Genomic DNA, 23,130 nt, shown 5'->3' with positions numbered 1-23,130 from the left:
CATTCAAACTGAATTTTGTTTAACCAAAACTTAATCTAAAATAACATTCTGCTAATGAAAAAAAACGACCCATTCTTAACCACATAAAGCAAAGCTTGCACTTTGTGGTCCATCTCCCCTTGAACAGGCTCCCTTAGGATATTAAAAAATCATCACATTTTTATCAGTCCCTGCTGCTTGTCAATGGCATCTATTAAAGCTGAATGAGGGGGTGGAGCTGCATCCAGACTGGTCATTAACACCAGAGCCCCACTCAATCAGAGCAACTCCCAAATATATCAAAGGGGAGGCTGCCTGCATGCAGGAGGAGAGGTAGGGGGTGTGCTTGGTAGCCTGAGAGAGAGCCCCATGGAGAGATGTAAATAACCTCCCGAGAGACTCCCGGCAGGCTGTAAAGAAGATGCTAGCTGGGAGACGACGGGAAGCTAATGAGTATAACAGTAAATGTATACAAAAGACAGAAGGAGAGGCCCTCCTTCTTTATTCCAATTAATGTGCTCTTATCAATATCAGAAGCCACTTTCCTTGGTGAACCGTCTGGTTGTACTCAAAGTCGAAATGCAGCTAACCAAACAAAACAAACAAAAAACAGAATTTGATAAGCAAGAGATAAGACAATCTCTTTAAAAAAAAGAAAAGAAAAAAAAAAGCATATATTGAGCTACACAAACAAACATGGTGTAAACATATGCATTTCGGAACAATAACATATACTGATTCTGAACTGATTTTGAAAGCAAAATTTTTTTTATTTTTTTTTAAGTGCCCACTTTTTGCAAGTGGGACTCAGCATAAAAGGTAAATATTACTCTGTCACAGATCTGCACATTTGAAATGTAACTTTAGCCACACAAAAGTGTAAAGTACGGATCATATTTAAATAAATTCAATACAATTAAATCTCCAATCAATTAATTGATAATAATTTAAATATATATTTAGCTAGCTGGCTGTATCAGTATTTGGTCACTAGCCAATACCCCTGATGACCAACAGATGGCTCTGGCAACTTAAATATCTATATAAAAACTGAGACATATATATATATATATATATATATATATATATATATATATATATATATATATATATATATATATATATATATATATATGTAAATAAATAAATAAATAAATAAATAAAAAAGTAAGAGAAATAGTTGAAAAATACTTTTTAAAAAAATTTTTAAAAGTTTGTGTGAACTGTGAATGTATTTGTGGAGACTTTTTCTTTCAAGCATGACTTTTTATTTGTTGTGTATATATATATATATATATATATATATATATATATATATATATATATATATATAAACAATAGCTATTCTGCTTCCACGGCCATGCTCAAAATTGTATTGTACAAATTAAAGGTAAACCATTCACACACTCTCATCTAGTCTCTTAATACCACATATAATTCAGTGATCTCTTCCTGACAGAAATGCTCTATAATCACACATCACCCTGCAACCTCTTTTCAAAGCTCTAAAATATCACATCCAACTCCAGGAATAATTGGAAAATTTAATGAGATTGGTGAACCACAACCTTGAAGGATTTCGCAAGAAAAAGGTTTTGGGGGCTTGACAGTTAATTCTCAGGCAAACTTTTGCCTTTACCCTTTCAATCAATAGAAACAGTGGATTTAATTTTGGTTAATTGGTGCTCAGTAAGAGACACCCTTCAGCGTCGATAGAACATTCTTACGGCCTTGGTCCTATTGATTCTGGAATCTCTCGTAGGCGCTTACAAACACATCTGTTCCGATGGATTGTATTCCTCTGCGGTAATTTTCTTTAATGCGAGAACCTGTGATAACTGGATAATAACTGGTTCAACTGACCTATTATCATGCAGTACAAAAAAAATTAAAACAAGCAACACTTTTTCATTTTCCAGCTGTTTTCCAGCTAAATATATCCACTGTCATATTGCTACCAACATTTCATACTGATACAACTATGATTATTTAAAACAGACTATGAATGGCAGAGCTGTAAGATCTTCAGACAGATGCATTCATATGTTTAACCGTAACCAAGTTTAGCACCCCACAAAGCATTAGTGATCAAATCCTGGCCCCTAGTGGTGAAGTCATCAGCGTGAGATCTGGAGCCTGAGGCAGCTCCAGTCTGTAGCATTTGGTGAGCTGAAAGATTTTACGTGTGTATGTAACTTCCCTCATAATGTCTTTAATAGGAAGAAGTGTTCTCATTTGCTTATCCAGGGTGTGGATTACTTGACTGCCGGGACACCCATGCCATATCTGTTTCAAAGTTGTGAGAATTGCGCTAAGAGAGAGGCAAGCTCTCAACTTGGAACGGGACTAACCGGTGACAATCACATCTGTCAAATAATTTTGGCACACATCCCAAGACAAACTTCAGAGACAAAGATATCTTTTGAATGCAGAACGCAGACAGGTTAACATTTTTCGCACTATCATCTCGATTCTGTTGGATCATTGTCCAATTACACAAAATTATTTTGGCAGTTTTGCTCACACAACATTATACCCAGATTCCCCTTTTTTTGGCCTTTTTCTGGAGGGCTGCTAGAGGAAGATGAAGGTTGCCAGGTTTCCAAGCTGACGGGAAGTATGCCTCTGACAAGCGTAACTGACAGCTCTGATTTAATTTGACTGGTGATCACACCCAGCTATAGTATCAGAGCAGTTCACACATCTGTGCCTCAGCTCAAGGTGTTGAGACATGCCACCAAATATCTGGAACATTACACACACCCCTGGTGCTGTGTACAGACAGCCAGAGCACTGTCACTCCAGCTTTCCAGCAACATTAGCGAAGACACGAATCTTACATTCCCCGTTTCCTTCCTAATTCTGTCAGTTTTTTATCTCTTCTTTTAATGACATTTCCTCACGGTTTATAACAACATTCATCATTGCAATTAAAAATTGCAATGAAAAGTATGGGGAAAATGAAAAGTAATGTTGACGATAAATTAGTATTTAAAGGTGCTCTAGAATGAAATATTGAATTAACCTTGCCATAGTGAAATAATAAGAGTTCAGTACACTGACATCACATACTGTGAGTCTCAAACACCATTGCCTCTTACTTCTTATGTAAATCTTGTGCATGAAACACCATAGAAAATTAAGTGATTCTCAACATAACGCCAACCGTGGCGCAATCGTTGGGGATCATTTATATGCACAACATTTGCATATGTCCAATCATGTTCATTGTCAGGCGGAACTGACAGAGCCGAATATCGGGACTGCAGGTAAACAAGCTTCACGCAAGGATAGCAAAAACAGCAGCTCTCATGGACACATATCATGTTCCAGGCTGTGCAGAGGACGTGAGGACTTTTCTACCCTTCCCACAGATAAATAATGTCAACAGTATTGGTTGATGTTTATAATTCGATACCACAACAATTTAATTCAAGATCATTTGTTTGTCCGGCCCATTTCAAGCAAGCTTTGCTCAGCGTCTTAAACTGAAGAAAGTGGCAATTACAACTGTATTCCTGCAAGCAGTAAGTAGCGATTGTATCACTTATTGACTGTTTAAACAATTTCTGATTAAATTGAAAGTTTCTTAGAGACAGCTTGTCTAGATAACGCAAGATGCTAGTACAGTAACAATAGGAAACTCCAAGTACTATACAAAAAAAAACATGTGTCTAATGACAAAGGTTAATATTATTTTGTATTATAAAATACAACCGTAGATACGTTGCAGATTGTTCACGCAAAGCTTCTAGCAAACGTCACCTTTTCCACCATATAAGTTAAAACGATAGTCATTTGACAAAGCTATTCATTTTGCATTTGCATGCTCGTATTGCAGAGTACATCACAGTCACATGTGTAGCCTACATTGTGACTAACGTTATATAAATAAGCAATATCGCTGATGAAAAAAGACGAGTCTAAAATCACTGGTTTGGGTTGTCTGTGGGAAGGAATAGCGTTCTATTTTAAACTGATTGACCATAGGCCTCGTTAAATTGAGGTACATAATCTAACCTTTTTTGTAAGGCAGTCATTTAACATCACAAGTGTAACAAGTTGGGGAAAAATCCCCAATAAGTATAAAAAAATAAAAAATAAAAAAAAATTAGGAGAAGTAGTTATAACCTGTGTGAGTGAAGTCAGTATGTTTTAGTATAATGCGCTGACATTAAATTTTTTAGGAAAAAAGATATTCATCTCCGGGTCAATGACCCGAAGGATCCCTACCAGTCTTTTCCAAAATATTGTCACTCTGTGGTTCCCTGTAAACCCACCTGCAACATGGATTTGCTATTATTATAACATGTCTGTCTGTCTGTCTGTCTGTCTGTCTGTCTATCTATCTGTCTATCTATCTATCTTTCTATCTATCTAATTCACCAAAACTCAGCCCCATTCATCATTAAGGTTACCATCTCTTTTAAGTAATAGAGCACATTGCATTGTAATATACCAACGAGTCTGTTGGCTGTAATGAGAGGTCATGCTGGAGGTTAAATGATATGGAATGAGCAGTTAATAGTCATACCATAACACGGGATAAATAGGCCTTTCTTTCTCTCTCACACACACTCCCTATCTCTCTCTTGGCCTCTTCTACTAATAGATTTATGCAGGTCTCAATGTTCTGGCTAGATCAACAGCTTACTGAAATATCTCTCCGGCCCAGCTGCAGTAGTGCTGGCTTGCTAATTCAGGCCAGTGTACTTCCATTAAAACAGTCCCCCGTGTCTTCATTTAGAACACTGCGAACTGGGAGCCAAGCAAAAACGGGGAAGATGGGACCGATTTTTAGCATTCTGCACATTCCACAAATGCGTCTGTGCACATATTTGACCTTGCTGAGTGACACATAATCAATTTGTGTGAAATTAAGTATTTTGTTTACTTAGTAGTGCTATGTAATCTATCTTTATAGGATTTGATTATGAATTTGTGAGCGTGCGAGTTGCAGATTTTGTGTGCCTGAGCCCTGCTCTCGGTCTTGACCTTCTTCAATTAGCTTTAGTAATCAGATTTTTTCCCATTAAATCGCTGCTAAGACTGCTGCTTAAATTATATTAATGTGACTAGTCTCAAATACCCATGGACTGAGACAGGGCTCTGTCATGAACTTTGAATGAACTGGAAGTTTCTCATGACAAAAAGCTATGTGGCTTTAGGGGTATGTGCACATTATCCATTATCCAGAATGTGGCATGTTAGTCAAGCTCGCATCAGCTGAATGTCAGCTGACCACGTCTACCTATGGGAATTTGACGTCTATCCCAGCAAATATAAGCTCCTTCAGTACTACCAGCCTATCACGTTTCTCCAGAGCTCATTTACCCTCCTCCATCCCCACCCAGGCAGGAGTTGGTATTCTAACTGCTTTTCCGTCTACCCACGGGACTTCAGCACGAGACACAGCTAACTGTCTAAAACAGGTGAATTTAAACAATGGCTAAGTGGCTAAACGCATCTTGTTGTCGTGTGAGGGACCTGTTCATGTTGGACGGACATTTTATTTTGTGTGTGTTAAGAGGCACAAAGACACCCTTTACGTTTATGCCCCCAAAGCGCCGTTTTAGCTGAGTGGGGGCTCTGGGCATTAACTGTTATAACTCTGTGTTGCAAGGACCAATCCGGTTCGTTTTTTTTTCTATAGACTGCACTCACAAAGATATAACGATCAAGATAAACTTAAAAATTCGCCAGAGTTGTCCTTTAAATCAGACTAAATTCCTGAATTATTTTGTACATTTAATATAAAAATTTATGATATCTGCATGCAATACATTATGTTAGTTCTGTTCTGTTTACCCTAAGAGGGGTTATCACAAAAATGCCTTTTTGATATAGATACACTCACCTAAAGGATTTTTAGAAACACCATACTATTACTGTGTTTGACCCCCTTTTGCCTTCAGAACTGCCTTAATTCTATGTGGCATTGATTCAACAAGGTGCTGAAAGCATTCTTTAGAAATGTTGGCCCATATTGATAGGATAGCATCTTGCAGCTGATGGAGATCTGTGGGATGCTCATCGAGGGCACGAAGCTCCCGTTCCACCACATCCCAAATATGCTGTATTGGGTTGAGATCTGGTGACTGTGGTCATAAAAGGTGGTGGTCATAAAAGGATGGACATGGTCAGAAACAATGCTCAGGTAGGCCGTGGCATTTAAACGGTGCCCAATTGGCACTAAGGGACCTAAAGTGTGCCAAGAAAACATCCCCCACACCATTGCACCACAACCACCACCAGCCTGCACAGTGGTAACAAGGCATGATGGATCAAAGTTGCTCTTCTATCAGCTCGAATCAGTCAGCCCATTCACCTCTGACCTCTAGCACAGGACTGCCGCATACTGGATGTTTTTCACTTTTCACACCATTTTTTGTAAACCCTAGAAATGTTTGTGCGTGAAAATCCCAGTAACTGAGCAGATTGTGAAATACTCAGACTGGCCCGTCTGGCGCCAACAACCATGCCACGTTCAAAATTGCTTAAATCAACTTTCTGTCCCATTCTGACATTCAGTTTGGAGTTCAGGAGATTGTCTTGACCAGGACCACACCCCTAAATGCATTGAAGCAACTGCCATGTGATTGGTTGATTGGATAATTGCATTAATTCCTAATAATATAATATATAATAATATAATATATGTTTTTATATTATAAAAACATGAAAATATCCTTGTTTTTCCTGGGCTGCTTTATCCAGCATATGGTAACAAAGCATTGATTTCTGTATGATCATTGTGTGTGTAAAAATAGCTTCATTGTGAACATATGCTTAGATAATTAAGAATGAGAAAACAGAGAGTTGCAAAGAACTAATGATCCATAATATGGGTAATTAGAGCATATGGGGAAAAAAATATGCAACTCAATACATGGGTCAGTCACACATTTGCAATAACAGTCCACAGAAACAACAGCAAAGCAGCAAAAATCTTCAAAGCAACAAGCCAAACCTTCCTTGCTATTAAATATGTTTATACAACAGGTAGTTTCAGTCCTAATTGGTCAAGCAGAGTTTAAAGATACTATATAAACGGCCTGGTTGCCAATCTTTACTGATTCAACATTCCAGAATGTAAAGGTTGAATTATAGCAGCTCAATAGGATCAACATAATGGGAGACATATCAGAGTTCAAATTGTTGGTGCATGTTTCACTGGCTCATCTGTGACAAGGACAGCCAGTCTTTTTGGTGTATTGACAGACACAAAATCCAGGGTAATATCGACATACCATAACAAAGAATGAACCAAATCCAACAGTATAAACTGTCGACGCAACAGGAAGCTGTCTGAAAGGAATGTCCGGGAACTAACACACAAGGATTGTATCCAAAAAACATAAAACCACAGATCCCCAAATCACGGCAGAATTAAATGTGCACCTCAACTCTACCATTTACACCAAAACTGTTCAACGGGCACTCCCGGGTCAATATTCATAGTAAGGCTGCTATAGTCAAACCTTTGGTCACTTGTGCCGATGCCAAACATGCCAAATGCCAAACCATACTGGGCTGTGGAAAATGTACAACATGTATTGTACAGTCAGGGTGCCCATGCTGACCCCTGTCCACAGCCACAAGTGCCAACAGTGGGCACGTAAGCATCCGAAAGTGGCCTGGTCTGATAAATCACGTTTTCATTTACATCATGTGGATGGCCGGGTGCATGTACATGGCTTACCTGGGGAACACATGACACTAGGATGCACTATGGGAAGAAGACAAGCCTGCTGAGGAAGTGTGTTGCTTTGGGCAATGTTCTGCTGGGAAACCTTGGGAATCTTGCCATCCATGTGGATGTTACTTTGACATGTACCACCATTGTTACAGACCATGTACACCCTTTCATGGAAATGGTATTCCCTGGTGGCTGTGGGCTCTTTCAGCATGATAGTGCACCCTGCCTCAAAGCAAAAATGGCTCAGGAATGGTTTGAGGAGCACAACATCAAATTGAGGTGTTGACTTGGCCTCCAAATTCCCCAGATATCAATCCAAACGGCATCTGTGGGATGTGGTCAAGTTCTACGGTCAACAGTTAGTGGTATCAAAAGAAAGTGGAAGCTATTGGGAACAAAATCAACTTAGTCACAAACTTGTAGGCCACGTAAAATCACAGAGCCGGGTCAGCATATGCAGAGTGTGCAGAGAAAATCTACAGAACTCCAAACTTAGTGTGGCCTTCGGATTAGCTCAAAATCAGTGCGTAGGAAACTTCATGAAATGGGGTTCTCTGTCTGGAAATCTGATAGACAAGTCTGGATTTGGCGGTTGCTAGGAGAGCGGTACTTGTCTGACTGAATTGTGCCAAGTGTAAAGATTGGTGGAGGGGGGATTATGGTGTGGGGCTTGCTCCCTTAGTTCCAGTGAAAGGAACTCTTAATACTTCAGCATACCAAGACATTTTAGACAATTTCATCCTCTCAACTTTGTGGGAACATTTTGGGGATGACCTTTGCTGTTCCAACATGGCTGCTCACCAGTGCACAAAGCAAGTTCCATAAAAACATGAATGAGCGAGTTTGGTGTGGAGAAACTTGACTGTCCTCCACAAAGTCCTGACCTCAACCCAAAAGAACATATTTGGGATGAATTAGAGCATAGACTGTGAGCCAGGCCTTCTCGTCCAACATCAGTGCCTGACCTCACAAATGCACTTCTAAAACAATTTAAAGAATGTCCACTCCTAAACCTTGTGGAAAGTATTCCCAGAAGAGTTGAAGCTGTTACAGCTGCAAAGTGTGGGGCAACTCCATATTAAACCCTACAGATTAAGAATGAGATGTCATTCAAGTTCATGTGCATGTAAAGGCAGGCATCCCAAAAGGTTTGCCAATATAAAGTATATGTATACACATACTGTATAACAGCACAGGAATTGAAATTGACTTAAATTAACTTGTTTCTTTAATTTATTTATTTGGCACTGTTTTTATTGATGGAGAAGAAATATACAGACTAACTAGCACTTTTTTGTCTAAAGCATAAATTACTTGATATTAATTACTTTTTACTTTAATTTTTTTTAAATAACAATATAAACCTCATGCTTTCCTAAATCTCATGGCAGTGCTAATATGCAGTCCAATATCACTCTTTGTAATGATTTTAGTTAATTTTTTCAGTTATTTATAGTTTTCATTAAAAACATAATCAAAGGTGAACTTTTATGTGTAGGTAGAAAGTCTCTCAATTACGGCTGACAAGTCGCATGCTTGCAAGTCTAACATTGGACTGTAGAGCAAATGAAAACACTGAATCTTGACATGGTTGGCAAAGAGGGTAGAAAAAAAAGGTTAAAGTCAGCATGAAACAGAAGTTGTGGCAGTCTTTTTCTTCCTCTTTGTGACATATTCAAGTAAAACAGCTTCTCAAACAAGAAAAAAACATTGATTTTGTCTGAATTGATTGATCGTTGTTGTTGTTTGCTATTGATAGGTTGTCCTAGAGAGGAGGGGCGAATGTAATTTGTCCCTAATGGGTGGAGCTAGAATATCAAATTACGCCCTAACCCTACCCACAACTCTCCACCCCATTGGAGCTCCAGAGAGGAGGTAACTAAATGTCTTTTGACTCTGCAGTAAGTACCACTTCAGTGAAGTCACTCTAAAGAAACTGCGCAGAATGCACCAGCCAGCTGCTCTCAAATAGGTCTTGCGGAACTTTATTAACATACATCACAGTCACGTGGTGTCGCCGCTCACGTCTGACAAAATTTCGACCTGGCATTCACTGCTTCAAGTCAGCCGCCAATCGGTCTGCACATTGCTGCATGTGGTCAAACAAGCCTATTGTTGAAAGTGGGAGGAGAAGTTATCATTTTGAAGATTACATGTGGCACACACTAATTTTAAAATAATAATAATTTATAATAATTTATTTATAATAAATAAAACCATTTTGATTTCATGGTGACTTGAAAGCTGGATTTTACTTCAACAAAAAAGTTGTCATGCAGCAAAACAGTTTGTGCATCTAGTCTATAACTAATGGAAGCAGGATTTATCAAAATTATTTCAACGACCAGGGTAGGCGACATATCTGTACAGTTATTTCATTGAAAAAGACTATAAAATGTGCATTTACACCTATTAAAAGTTCACGGGGCATGCAATATCTTTTTTATAGGCCCTATTTTTAAGTACCATTCAAAATGATCGACTGTGGTTTACAAGAGAAAGCAATAGGCTGCCGGCGTGTTTGTTTGTCGCGGTGCGCAAACGCGTAGCGTACAGATTCCCTCCAATCAAGGTCGCGCCGAGCGCCTTCAAGAAGAGCGTCTAAACACGTCTGCGCTCTTCAAGTGTCAACCCCGCGACTAGAGGCCGCGACACAAACTCCCCGCTGACACGGAAAAACGGCTCGTCTCTGCAGTGACTGACACCGCTTTGGATCGATTCTGACACCCACCTTGTAAAAGTGCGTATAAAGTGTTTTGCAGGGGGGAAACGAGACACATCAGATGGCAGAATAGCGTCCAACTTTCCCCCGAATGCAATACTATTCAGAGCAATAGTGTGACAGCGAAGGGGTGAAATATTAGCTTGCACGATTCGTGACTGGCACGGTGTTGACATACCTGATGCCCGTCTATAAGCTCTCGTGCCCATGCAAGGACTCACTGTACTCCTCGCGCACTCATCTCTCAACACGGTTAAACATAAACCCGGCAAGGGAAGACGTTTGTAAGCTTTAAACCTACCTTTCCAGAGAATGACACTATAACATGGGACAAGTTAGTCATGGTACTTGATTACAGTCCTCTTTTTCGTCCTCCATCTGTTACAATGTCGCCATTTTGCCTAAAATTCTGCAGGTTGAACTAAAACTCTATGAGGGATGTTCGGTCTGTGCGGACACAAATCACACCCTATACTAAGACCAAGAGAAATGTTTACGCTCTTTAAAAGAGATATTTTAATGATAAGGTTGTGTTATTTTTCACGGAGTATTGGTGTATTGGGTCTTTATAAAGTGGGGTGATGTGGAGACATACTGTAAATCCCCCGCTCGCGATATGGATTATTCCAGAGACAGAGGGTGAATTCTTCTTAGGTGAAGTTACTGCTGGTGTTAAAAAAAGACAAGAAAAGATGGTGGGGAGGTGGACTTGCACACCTAAGGATGTGGTCAATAATAATATCATATTTGGCTGGAATGCTTTTTTTAAAATTTGACCAGAAAGTGCTTGTAATCATTTCTTGTTGAAAAATATTAAACTTTTAGTGGGGTTACAATAATTAATTCCTGAATTGCATTTTCCTTTTCACTGTAGTTTGTAATGTCAGATGTTTTGAAAATGTGTTTTCTTTCATGACATTGTTAGTGACTGGAATCTTTTTATATATATATATATATATATATATATATATATATATATATATATATATATATATATATATATATATATATATATATATATATATATATATATATATATATATATATTAACCCCTGGGTAGAAGAATTAGTGAGCCTTGACCTAAAATTCATATGAATTTACTACCTTTCGAACACCAGGAAGGAAACTATGGTATTATGTCGCAAAAGCATGTGTTGCTTGGTAGAAGCTAAACAAATTAGACAAATGCCAGCTGTGTGAAATCCTTAAAAACCATGAATAAAACTATGCACCGTAAAAGAAAGATGAAGTGGTGTTCTCAGCCATGTTGCAACACCTTTTTATGCAAAACATGTGTTTACAGTATGTACAGTTAAACTAATACCACAGTTATGCAGTTAGCGCATTGCATTTTTGATAAATATCAGATTTGTTGTCCCGCCTGTCACATTCCCTTTGGGCTCAAGTGGTATCCAATATCTGTGTGTACATTAATATCCTCCCAAAATGACTCTTTTGGTGATAACTGTACCATGCAACATTTTTGACCCTCTGGTTCTAAATGGATGTGCTATTAAAATACTTTATATAAAATTGTGATTATATTATTGTGGTTATTTGCCAGCATGGATCAATTAAAAGCTTTCATGGATGTTTCTGCAAAATCTGACTGAATGGATATTCACCAGCTTATTTATGCTTCATTAGATTGAGAGATCTAAAGTAAAATAGCATGGTAAGATTATATTCATATCCATTCATTTCACCCATAGGGATTTGTGTTTAATGCAAAATATGCACTCTATTACGTAATTAAAAGTGGGCAGAGCTAAAGAGATCTTCCAGGGCATTTTGCTTGTTTGCAAACAAACCCATGAATTTGTTTAATAAGGCCATTAACTCTCCGGAGCCGTGTGGATTACTTTTATAATGAATGGATGCACTTTTTGGGCTCCCATTCACTGCCATTATAAAGCTTGGAAGAGCTAGGACATTTTTTTAATATAAGTGCAATTGTTTTTGTCTGAATTTTATCTGTTATGAGTTATCGTTAAAAATCTGTTTCCCTGTGGAGAAAATTAAGCAATTTTTTTACTTCTAGAACCCAACTGTTGCACTCTATTAACGAGAGAGAGAGAGAGAGAGAGAGAGAGAGAGAGAGAGAGAGAGAGAGAGAGAATTACCTTTGCCTGTATACAGCATCTCTATTTAATGTATAATTGCAAAAACAGCGAAGGTATCACCTCATTGCTAAGAAATTTGTATTTATAAAATTCACAGGGCAGAGGTTTTAAACCAGTTTCAATGCTCCTGAATGTGTATGTGTGTGCACAATCTTTATATTAAGTTTCCACTTCAATAAGACAAAGCCACAAGTTTTAGTGTGAGCACACGTGTGCTTCACGACATTAAAGAGCTTTGTGGGCAAACGTGTGGTCCTCGCCTTGTGGTGGCTTGGAATTCCAATGGGAATCATATATACATTTAGACACAAGATCAGATATCAGAAACGTATTTGTTTTAAAATGGAAGTGGCTCAGATGCAAACAATTTGATTTTGTGCAGATTTTTGGTAACATAACAAATGAAGGTGGCCACATCAACCTGCAGACTAAAAAAAACAACCCGTGGTAACAGTGTAAAAGTTGTGTAAAAAGTGTAAAAAGCCCAATTTGGCAGGAAACAATAGCGACAGTGCCAAGTAGCACTGTCTTAAGCATCTTACATTATAGACATTACTATTTGCAGTTTATTGCTTTGTTTGTATCTTTCAATTCGGCCAACTAAAAAATGTAGATGTGATCAGTCACTCGAAAATGTTCAATTGGAGACCTGCATTTTTTCCCCAAGTAGATCGTTCTCTGGGATGTGTTTTCATGAAAATCAAAGAGTTTTATCTCTAAAAACAGATTAGCTTTTCACAAACTTAAAGGACAACTCCGGTGAGAAATGAACCTAGGGGTAATTAACAGATGGTTACCGAGTAGATCGTTTGCTGGGATGCGTTTTCTTGAAAATTGAATGTAAAGAGTTTTATCTTTAAAAACAGATTAGCTTATAATGCTTGTCTATGGGGCAAAGGGTAGACACAGGGTGGTTAAATTAAATCGCTAGTTAATACCACTAACAAGGCTCAAAATAGCCTCACACTAACACGGTAGCACAATGAGGGTCCCTACATGCAAACCGAAGCATTGAGAACTTTGTAAGAGTACAAACAGTTTAATAAGAAGATACGTTGTAAACAGAGTGCCTGTTAATTACCCCTAGGTTCATTTCTCACCGGAGTTGTCCTTTAATTCCTATTGACCAGCTCACTTAGCACAGCGTTCGTGGATCGACTCGTCAAGACTGTTTTTCAAGATGGCGCCTGTCTGTGAACGCGTAATGTACTGTGTTTATAAAGTATATTCTTATTAAACTGTTTGTACACTAACAAAGTTCTCAATGTTTCGGTTTGCATGTAGGGACCCTCATTCTGCTACTGTGTTAGTGTGAGGCTATTTTGAGCCTTGTTAGTGGTATTAACTAGTGATTTAATTTCACTTAACCTTTGCCCCATAGACAAGCGCTATAAGCGAATCTGTTTTTAGAAATACAACTCTTTACATTTGATTTTCATGAAAACGCATCTCAGAGAACGATCAACTCAGTAACCATCTGTTAATTACCCATAGGTTCATTTCTCACCAGAGTTCCTTTAAGGACTGTGCATGTGAAATAATTGTTTATGCACTGTAAAAAATGCAGGTCTTCAATTGAACATTTTCAAGTGAATGATCACATCTACATACTTCAGTTGGCCGAATTAAATGTCTGCGAATTAAATTGCATCAATTCACAGAATTTCAATTCGGCCAACTGAAAAATTATGTCATTAAGTCACTAGAAAATTTTCAATCGGATCATTTTTTTTGTTTACAGTGTGGTTTATTAAACACGCATGTAAAACATTATTTAAACCCTTTGCAATAAAGATATTTACTTATTTGGATTTTACATAATTCTTTTTTAAATACAGTAGGCCCTAAAAAGGGACTTTATTGGTGAATTTATATATTATTACACAATTCTGTTTGCTCGCTTTCATTCTCTTATCTCAGTCCTGTAGATTTATGAGCACATGATAACTTATACAGTGCCTTGCGAAAGTATTCGGCCCCCTTGAACTTTGCGACCTTTTTCCACATTTTTCACACGTGTGTGTGTGTGTGTGTGTGTGTGTGTGTGTGTGTGTGTGTGTGTGTGTGTGTGTGTGTGTGTATTGGTATTATTGTATTGGTTTTATATGTTTTTGGACCGTGTGTGTCCTGAATAAAAGTTTGATTGATTGATATAAAACTGTAATTTTTTGTGAAGAATCAACAAAAAGTAGGACACAATCATAAAGTGGAATGAAATTTATTGGATATTTAAAACTTTTTTAACAAATCAAAAACAAATTCGGCCCCTTTACTTTCATTGCCGCAAACTCTCTCCAGAAGTTCAGTGAGGATCTGAATGATCCACTGTTGACCTAAATGACTAATGATGATAAATAGAATCCACCTGTGTGTAATCAAGTCTCCGTATAAATGCACCTGCACTGTGATAGACTCAGAGGTCTGTTTAAGGCGCAGAAAGCATCATGAAGAACAAGGAACACACCAGGCAGGTCCGAGATACTGTTGTGGAGAAGTTTAAAGCCGGATTTGGATTCAAAAAGATTTTCCAAGCTTTAAACATCCCAAGGAGCACTGTGCAAGCGATAATATTGAAATGGAAGGAGTATCAGACCACTGCAAATCTACCAAGACCTGGCCGTCCGTCTAAACTTTCAGCTCATACAAGGAGAGGACTGATCAGAGATACAGCCAAGAGGCCCATGATCACTCTGGATGAACTGCAGAGATCTACAGCTGAGGTGGGAGACTCTGTCCATAGGACAACAATCAGTCGTATACTGCACAAATCTGCCCTTTATGGAAGAGTGGCAAGAAGAAAGCCATTTCTTAAAGATATCCATAAAAAGTGTTGTTTAAAGTTTGCAAGTTGCGTAAAAGCAACACAGATCATAACCCTGAACGCACCATCCCCACAGTCAAACATGGTGGTGGCAGCATCATGGTTTGGGCCTGCTTTTCTTCAGCAGGGACAGGGAAGATAGTTAAAATTGATGGAAAGTTGGATGGAGCCAAATACAGGACCATTCTGGAAGAAAACCTGATGGAGTCTGCAAAAGACCTGAGACTGGGACGGAGATTTGTCTTCCAACAAGACAATGATCCAAAACATAAAGCAAAATCTACAATGGAATGGTTCAAAAATAAACATATCTAGGTGTTAGAATGGCCAAGTCAAAGTCCAGACCTGAATCCAATCGAGAATCTGTGGAAAGAACTGAAAACTGCTGTTCACAAACGCTCTCCAGCCAACCTCACTGAGCTCGAGCTGTTCTGCAAGGAGGAATGGGCCAACATTGCAGTCTCTCGATGTGCAAAACTGATAGATACATACCCCACACGACTTACAGCTGTAATCGCAGCAAAAGGTGGCGCTGCAAAGTATTAACTTAAGGGGGCGAAATAATTTTGCACGCCCAATTTTTTCAGTTTTTGATTTGTTAAAAAAGTTTGAAATATCCAATAAATTTCATTCCACTTCATGATTGTGTCCCACTTGTTGTTGATTCTTCACAAAAATATACAGTTTTATATCTTTATATTTGAAGCCTGAAATGTGGCGAAAGGTCGCAAAGTTCAAGGGGGCCGAATACTTTCGCAAGGCACTAGCATCAAATGTGTTTGACTTCTGAGCCGTGGGTTCAGAGAGACATGTAATGAGACAACAAAATCAAATTAACTGACTGTAAACCTCGAACCAACACACAATCAACACAGTTAAAAAAATCTGGGTCCAATGCTGGAGCACCTTATTTACTTGCAGAGAACATTAAACACAGCAAAGTTAATTAATCTGGAGTGTGCACTGTACATTTCTGATGAAATATCAAAATTAACATTAGGCCTCTGTTTTCAGAGTATGAAGTAATTCTTTTAATGGCCTGCCAAGCATACGCTGAAAGGTTTGATTTTGGTCTGCTGGAACAAGAGCAGAGAATCTCTAATAATTTATTATGCTGTTTGTGCCTCACGTTAGTAGTTATCATTCTCTACCTTGGGGTACAATGGGCCATTTTTATCCATTTTCACTGGCTCACATTTTTTCTTGATCCCGTACGCTGCCGACTAAGCTTGAGCCTGGAGCAATGGTGTCGAAACATCACAGGAAACTACATTATTATACTGCTGCCTGTTAACAGGCAGAAAGGAGACAGTGTACCCGTTTAAATCTGGGGGCAGAAGAATGAATACAAAGGATTAGAGAGTTCATCATTTCACCAGAGGTGGTTTGTCTTTAAAGCAGGGCAGCGCAGAGAGCACACCGTGTTTCATCCGTCCTCTTTAACTGGCAGCTCTGAGACCTAAACATATTAATGAAAGACTATTTTTCACTCCCTTCGCCCATCAATTCAAGGTCACTCGTCTCGCGTTCACCTGTCCTTAAGGGAGATATAGGAGAAGTTCAATGTTTGTGGGGGCACAGTTTAATAATGTCTTTTGAAGACCTGATCACTTTGAATATATGTGTGCGTACGTGTGTGCGTGCGTGCGTGTGTGTGTGTGTGTGTGTAAATTATGGAAACATATAAGTAGATGCAATGTGAACTGCAAAAACATTTCTTCCTCTTTGCAGAAGATGACAAAGCCACAAGGTGGCAGAAAGTCTCATTGTGCGGATGGACATGCAAGTCCTTGGACAACATGAATTGGAATTCTTCAAAAGAATTCTGATAAATTATACATGTATAGCCTAATAGGGCATCAGTCTTCCCAGTGTGTTCATGCAACAATTCAGTAGATGTAACATTTTGCAATAGCTTTCATGTTTTTAAGGAATACTGTTAAAGAAGGACAGGCAATTTCTCTTGTGTTGTGTGCTGTGTATCAAACGGTATCATTTAAATTGCAGCATTTATTATTTATAACCATTTCATTTTATTATAATAGAAACACGATGTTCCCTCACAAATAGCCAAAAAGAATAATGATATTTGCTTTCTCGTGCTTCTCCTTGTAGTCAATCTGTGAGTTGTTGTTTTCAGTGTCACTACATGTAAATGTCTTGAATTAATCTCCACTTAACTTCTTGAAGTTTGTTGTTGTGGGTAATGTTGACAGGATTTTTCTTGGTTTAGGTTTGTTTCTTTTTGTTTTCATTCAAAATCATTCACTTTCCAACTCTATATTGTCTCTCTTCCTAGTTTGAAAGTGTTCTCTGAGTTTCAAAACTTTCCCTGCCAGAGGCTTTCTCTACCTCTTTTAACTGAGTATCGCACGTGTGTAAACTTTGCAGAGCTTTAGTTGCGATTCTTTGTGCTGTGCTTTGTGAATGTTTTTAGCAAAGCAATTATGGCAAAACAGAGAGTTTATGGTTATCACGCCAGTTCAATTATTCATGTCAGAGAGGTAGTGATGTCTTCCCATGGAGTTTTGTAGTTGATCTTTCTGTAAACAAGTTTTAAAAATGCGGGATTTGAAGTAGATTGCAAAGCCGGAGCTGTTTTGATCGCAAGGCTTCAACTTTGATGTTGCCTTTGTTGGGGGGTCGAGCAATGTTCATTAGAAATGGAGAGACCTTGGGCAATAAGCGAAGACTGATTAGTTCTGCACACTGGAGATAAGGGCAGCAATGGATGTTTCTGTAATATTTGTTTTCATTCCTCTGAATATCTGAGGAAGAAGAAAAAGACAAGAGCTTTACATATCACCGATTCTTTTTCTCTTCAAAAGACTGAAAAAATTATTTTGGTATGTCCATTGTTGCTCATTACTGCAATAAGCCGTATTGCGCCTCTACAGATCATTCTAGAAAGAGAATTGTCAATGACCCACTGTTTTCCACTTAATGTATTATTACAAAAGAATAAAAGATAGTGGTGGGTTTGTGCCAAGGCTACAGGAGCACTGTACAGAGGGGAAAAAAGACCTCTGGCTGGAATGTTTGTTATGGGGTCCCGTCAAATAAATTGAGTCCTTTGGTAGATCGTTCCGTTTTAAGCAGAAAGTCAGAGATTTGCACTGTCTGTTCATCTCCATTATTTGACAATTAGAGGCAGCATTTTTGGAAAAAAAACTTTTCTTTTTTTTCCAAAGAAAAACATAATTAGAGCAAGTGTATCATATGTCTGTGCAGATGTGTATTATTTGCTCTGAGATCTAGATAACTACACTGGGGAATCAAAGTTGAATCAACTCTGCCTTAGGAATCCATGATGATGTATCAAGGCACTCTTTTTATTTTGCCCTCTTTTGTTTATGTTTTACTATTTTTCTAACCCAGCTCTCTACATACAATATCATCCAATTTTAGCTTTTCAGTTTAATTGGCAAAGTGTGAAATAGAAAACAAATGTTATATCAGTGGGAGAAAGAGGCTAGTTGCCACCCCCATTAAACATTTTCACCATTATTAAAATTACACAATTCAAGCACACTGACCTTTTATGATCTATATTATATGCTGTCATATATGGGGTAGGTTGTCAAAAAAAAAAAACACCAATGAATAGTCTATTTCAGGGTTTTCATATAGATTTGACAGGAAACATAAACCATAAATAAATAAATCCCTGTCTTGGTTTGATTTAATTCACTTTTTTACCCAACAACAAAAATATGATGATAGGCTCTTAGAAGTTTAGTTTAGTTTCACAAAACAATACCGTAATGCATGCAAGGCAATTTGAAATATATTTTTGAAACCTATACAATCACTAGAGAAATGTTTATTTGGCATTAAAACCTTAGTTTCTACTGAAATATAATTTTTCTGATAACTTGCCCCAGTCTACCCTACAGCACTTTTTTAAAAAAAATATGAATATCAGTATAATGACAATGATGAATACATAAATTGCAAGTAAATAAGCGGTAATCTGGGGTCAGATTGGATCAAATCTTGAAAATGGGTTGTTTAAAAGAAAAAAGAAAATTACAAAATCCAATCTTGGTTTTGATCTGGATCGAATCATCAGTTTGTGTTGTTCCAAACTTTTTTAAAAGATTGGGATTCCAGTAGAAGGTTGTATTTCAAAGACATAAATGTAATAAAGCTTAAGGTCAAAAAACATTTGCATCATGTGATATAATATACACACACACACACATGCATATATTTTTATTTTATTTTGCCCTTGATTAGTTTAATTGTTAAAGTAATAAAGTTAGACGTAGATATTAAGCTACCTATTAAGCCTATTGGGAGTCTACAGTAAAGTAAAAAAAAAAAAGAGAGAGATTTTGGGTCACTTTAGATTAGGCTCAAATTCTCACTATTAACTAATTATTAGCTATGACTTTTACCTCAATAAACTACTAAGTACTGACTCAGTAATGTAGTTGTTAAGTTTAAAGGGTTATTTCACCCAAAAATGAAATTTATGTCATTAATGGCTCCAAATGAATCGCTTAAGTCCTCAAATAAAGATTCAAACAGTTATGAATCAGCTGATTGATTCACGATTCGGATCACCAATGTCACGTGATTTCATCAGTTTGACACGCGATCCGAATCATGAATCAATACGCTGATTCATAACCTTTTGAATCTTTATTTGAGGATTGAAAATAAAATAGGAAAAGAAGACAATGCTGAATAAAGTCATATTTTTTGTGATTGTTGACCAAAATGTATTTTTGATGCTTCAAGAGATTCTAATTAAACTAACTGATGTCACAAATGGACTACTTTGATGATGTTTTTATTCCCTTTCTGGACATGGACAGTATAGTGTGCATACACTTGCATAGGCCTACTCTCTCTGACTAGATATAAAATATCTTAAACTGTGTTCCGAAGATCAACGAGGTCTTACGGGTGTGGAACAACATTAGGGTGAGTTATTAATGACATAAATTTCATTTTTGGGTGAACTAACTCTTTAAGTATTGGGTAGGATTAAGTGATGCAGAATATGATCATACAAAACAAGGTATTCATATGTGCTTAATACTTACTAACAAACAGCAAATATAATATGCATGCTAATAAGAAACTAGTTGAATTGGACCCTAAAATAAACTTTTACCAGATTTTGGTGCCATAATCCCCAAACAACACAAATATTATATTAAATTGAGTGTTTTATCACTGTTTGTAAACTACATTGCCACAATCATAAAAGACCACCAGTCAAAAGATCTTTGTGAGAGAACGCGTAGAGTACTCGTAAACCAGATTTGATTATCTGAAAAAGTGCGATCCAGCCCAATTTTGCTTTTAAAAACTGGCAAAAGTTAGATGGATTACCTGATCCTGGATAACAAAGTTTGGTATTTCCAAATCCATATAATTCGGATCCAGATTAAACGTTTTGAACAACTGGCCAATTCTTCTTATTTAGTGCGGTTTAGTTTATAGATCACAAGTGTGACTGGTAAGGTTGTATCCTCGCCGTTGTTGCTCACTTTAAAATTATACAAGTAAGGTCTGTATATCATCAGCAACTATGATCTTCAGCTTTTTGATAACGTTCCCAAGAAGTAGACAAGCACAATATCGGCTATTTAACTTGCTATAGGCTAGACAAATCTGAAACCTAGATTCAACCTAGAGTGGTTGTCTCATTGTGCAGAAGAATGGCAGTTTATATTTCAGTAATTTGCCCCCCTGTCTCTTTCCACTGGCATCGTAAAATGCACGACAGCCAAGTAACATCCTGTACAACCAGCTGCAAATGTGCACATATTCAGGGAGCATACGGCAAATGACTGGAATGCAGACTCTGGCATGGTGAACACACACTCTCTCTCTCTCAAAACAGACAAGCGGCTGCACTGCCAAAATCACGAAACATGGCGAGAAACTGTTTTCCGACTGACATTTGTGAATGTGAATATGAGCTGGGAAGAAAATAATGCTGTATGACCACTAGAGGCCGCTGCAGCTAATAAGATCAGCATGACTGCGTACAAAGCAGAAACACTGTGGCAACACATTACAAATACATTCTCTAATATCTTACATAACTCTGTTATACGATATTAAATGTATTTATCATGCTTAATGTGCGAGTGAATACTCAGCCAAAAACTATTTTATAGTAGCCAAGTAGAGTAGGAACTCTTAAGTAGCTGATTTACGGACTCGAGACAGGCCTACATTACACTCAACTTGACACCAAGTGCTGCAATATGAACAGTGAAGCTAGATGTGAGTAAAGGTCTAGCATCATTTATTACAGTGAGTTCCAGTACAGTAAACTAATTTTAAAAATGTGTATGAGTACTAGACATGTCTGAAAACATAATGCTCATTGTGATACTGATTTCAACACTTCACACATCTCAGAGGAATAGATTATATTATCTGCCTTGGATATTGGCCTTGAGAGAACAACAAATGAGTTCATATATGTCTTCCACACATACACACGCGCCTGGACATTGTCCAGCTGCGAGGGTGTAAACAGGAACTCACCAGAGAAGGGGAATCGGACACCATAAAACATCATTAGTGCTCAAACTCTCCCTGTCCACCACAGTCACATCCTTCTAGGGAAGAAAGACAGTAGATGAGAAGGACACATAGAAATACTGCAAGAAATAAGACATGCAGACAGTTCTTCAGTGAATTAAGCCACAGGGCCTCTGTTGCAAGACCTAAGCTGAGTGTTACAGTGATCCAATACAGGTCCGTCTCAGAGAGAGTAGGTCTGCTTTACCAGTGAATGATACTTATATTGCCCTAGGCATTGTGGCAAGGCTCATTTCCTGATATAGGCCTATAAGGGGCGGCAATGGCTCAGTGGTTCATGTAGATGTCTACAAACTGGAAGATTGGTGGTTCGATCCCAGGTTCCACCTGACCAAGTGTTGAGGTGTCCGAGCAAGACAACCAACCCCAGCTGCTCCCGACCAGCTGGATGGCTGACACCGCCGTCGGTGTGTAAATGAGAGAATGTGAGGCGCTTTGGATGGCCATGGGTCTGTTAATGTAAAAAAAAAATATATTTGTGTGTGTGTGTTGTATATCTGTGATATCAATATCTTAAAGTCTGTCTTTAATATAAAATATGAACCTCTTGTGCATCCACAGTGGGGGGAAAAAAGAACAAGAAAAACATGTTTATTAAGTTTTAAAATGTATTAAGTATTATTTTCTTATTATTGATTACCCAAAAGTTTTTAATTCACACTGAAAGCCAGAGGGTACCCTCGAGCGGAAAACGCCACATTTTCCTCAAAGTAATTGACGTTAGTTTTTCAGGAAATCAATGATGTGAAGCTAACGCGGTGTAAACAGAAGATAGAGACGCTTTGATTAAACATGATGACAATAAACACGACTGCAGCAAAATGGTGTATTTGAGTTCTTCAAGCCGTCAAGGGTATTTTCATAATAATAAAGTATATTATAATGCAGTGCTGATTGACATAGACTTCATCACTGTATGGAGTACTATAAAATAACACATCGTCTTTCGTGCTTTTTCAAACGCATGTTATAAGTGACTCAAACTCGCAGTCTTTCAGACAGAGCAGTATTTACTGATCTCAGAGCAAATTGCGATTGCGGTTCGATTACGATTAATCGTGCAGCCCTATAAGCAACAGTCACTCAAATAACTACTCAATGGTAGGTTGGGGCTCATTTAAAAATTATGGTATTAGACTAGCGCTACATCTACTGGAGCAAGGTTAGGCATGTCATGTATTGCTATCTTCTAAATTAGTTGATCAGTCCCTC

General features: G+C 37.9%; 1 protein-coding gene across 1 annotated transcript in view; it reads right to left on the bottom strand.

Annotated features, from left to right (window-relative positions):
• znf644b (zinc finger protein 644b) overlaps positions 1-11,288 on the bottom strand; it is a 32,079-nt gene extending 20,791 nt beyond the window's left edge. Inside the window, exon 1 of the mRNA XM_067459553.1 lies at positions 10,702-11,288. The gene's annotated coding sequence lies outside the window, so the exon portion shown is untranslated. The remainder of the gene's footprint in view (positions 1-10,701) is intronic.
• Between the last annotated feature and the right edge of the window lie 11,842 nt (positions 11,289-23,130).

The sequence above is a fragment of the Pseudorasbora parva genome, chromosome 12, assembly GCF_024679245.1.
Source record: "Pseudorasbora parva isolate DD20220531a chromosome 12, ASM2467924v1, whole genome shotgun sequence".
Classification (NCBI taxonomy): Eukaryota; Metazoa; Chordata; class Actinopteri; order Cypriniformes; family Gobionidae; genus Pseudorasbora; species Pseudorasbora parva.
Note: the sequence above shows the minus strand (reverse complement) of the source record. Positions and strands in the feature narration are given on the sequence as shown.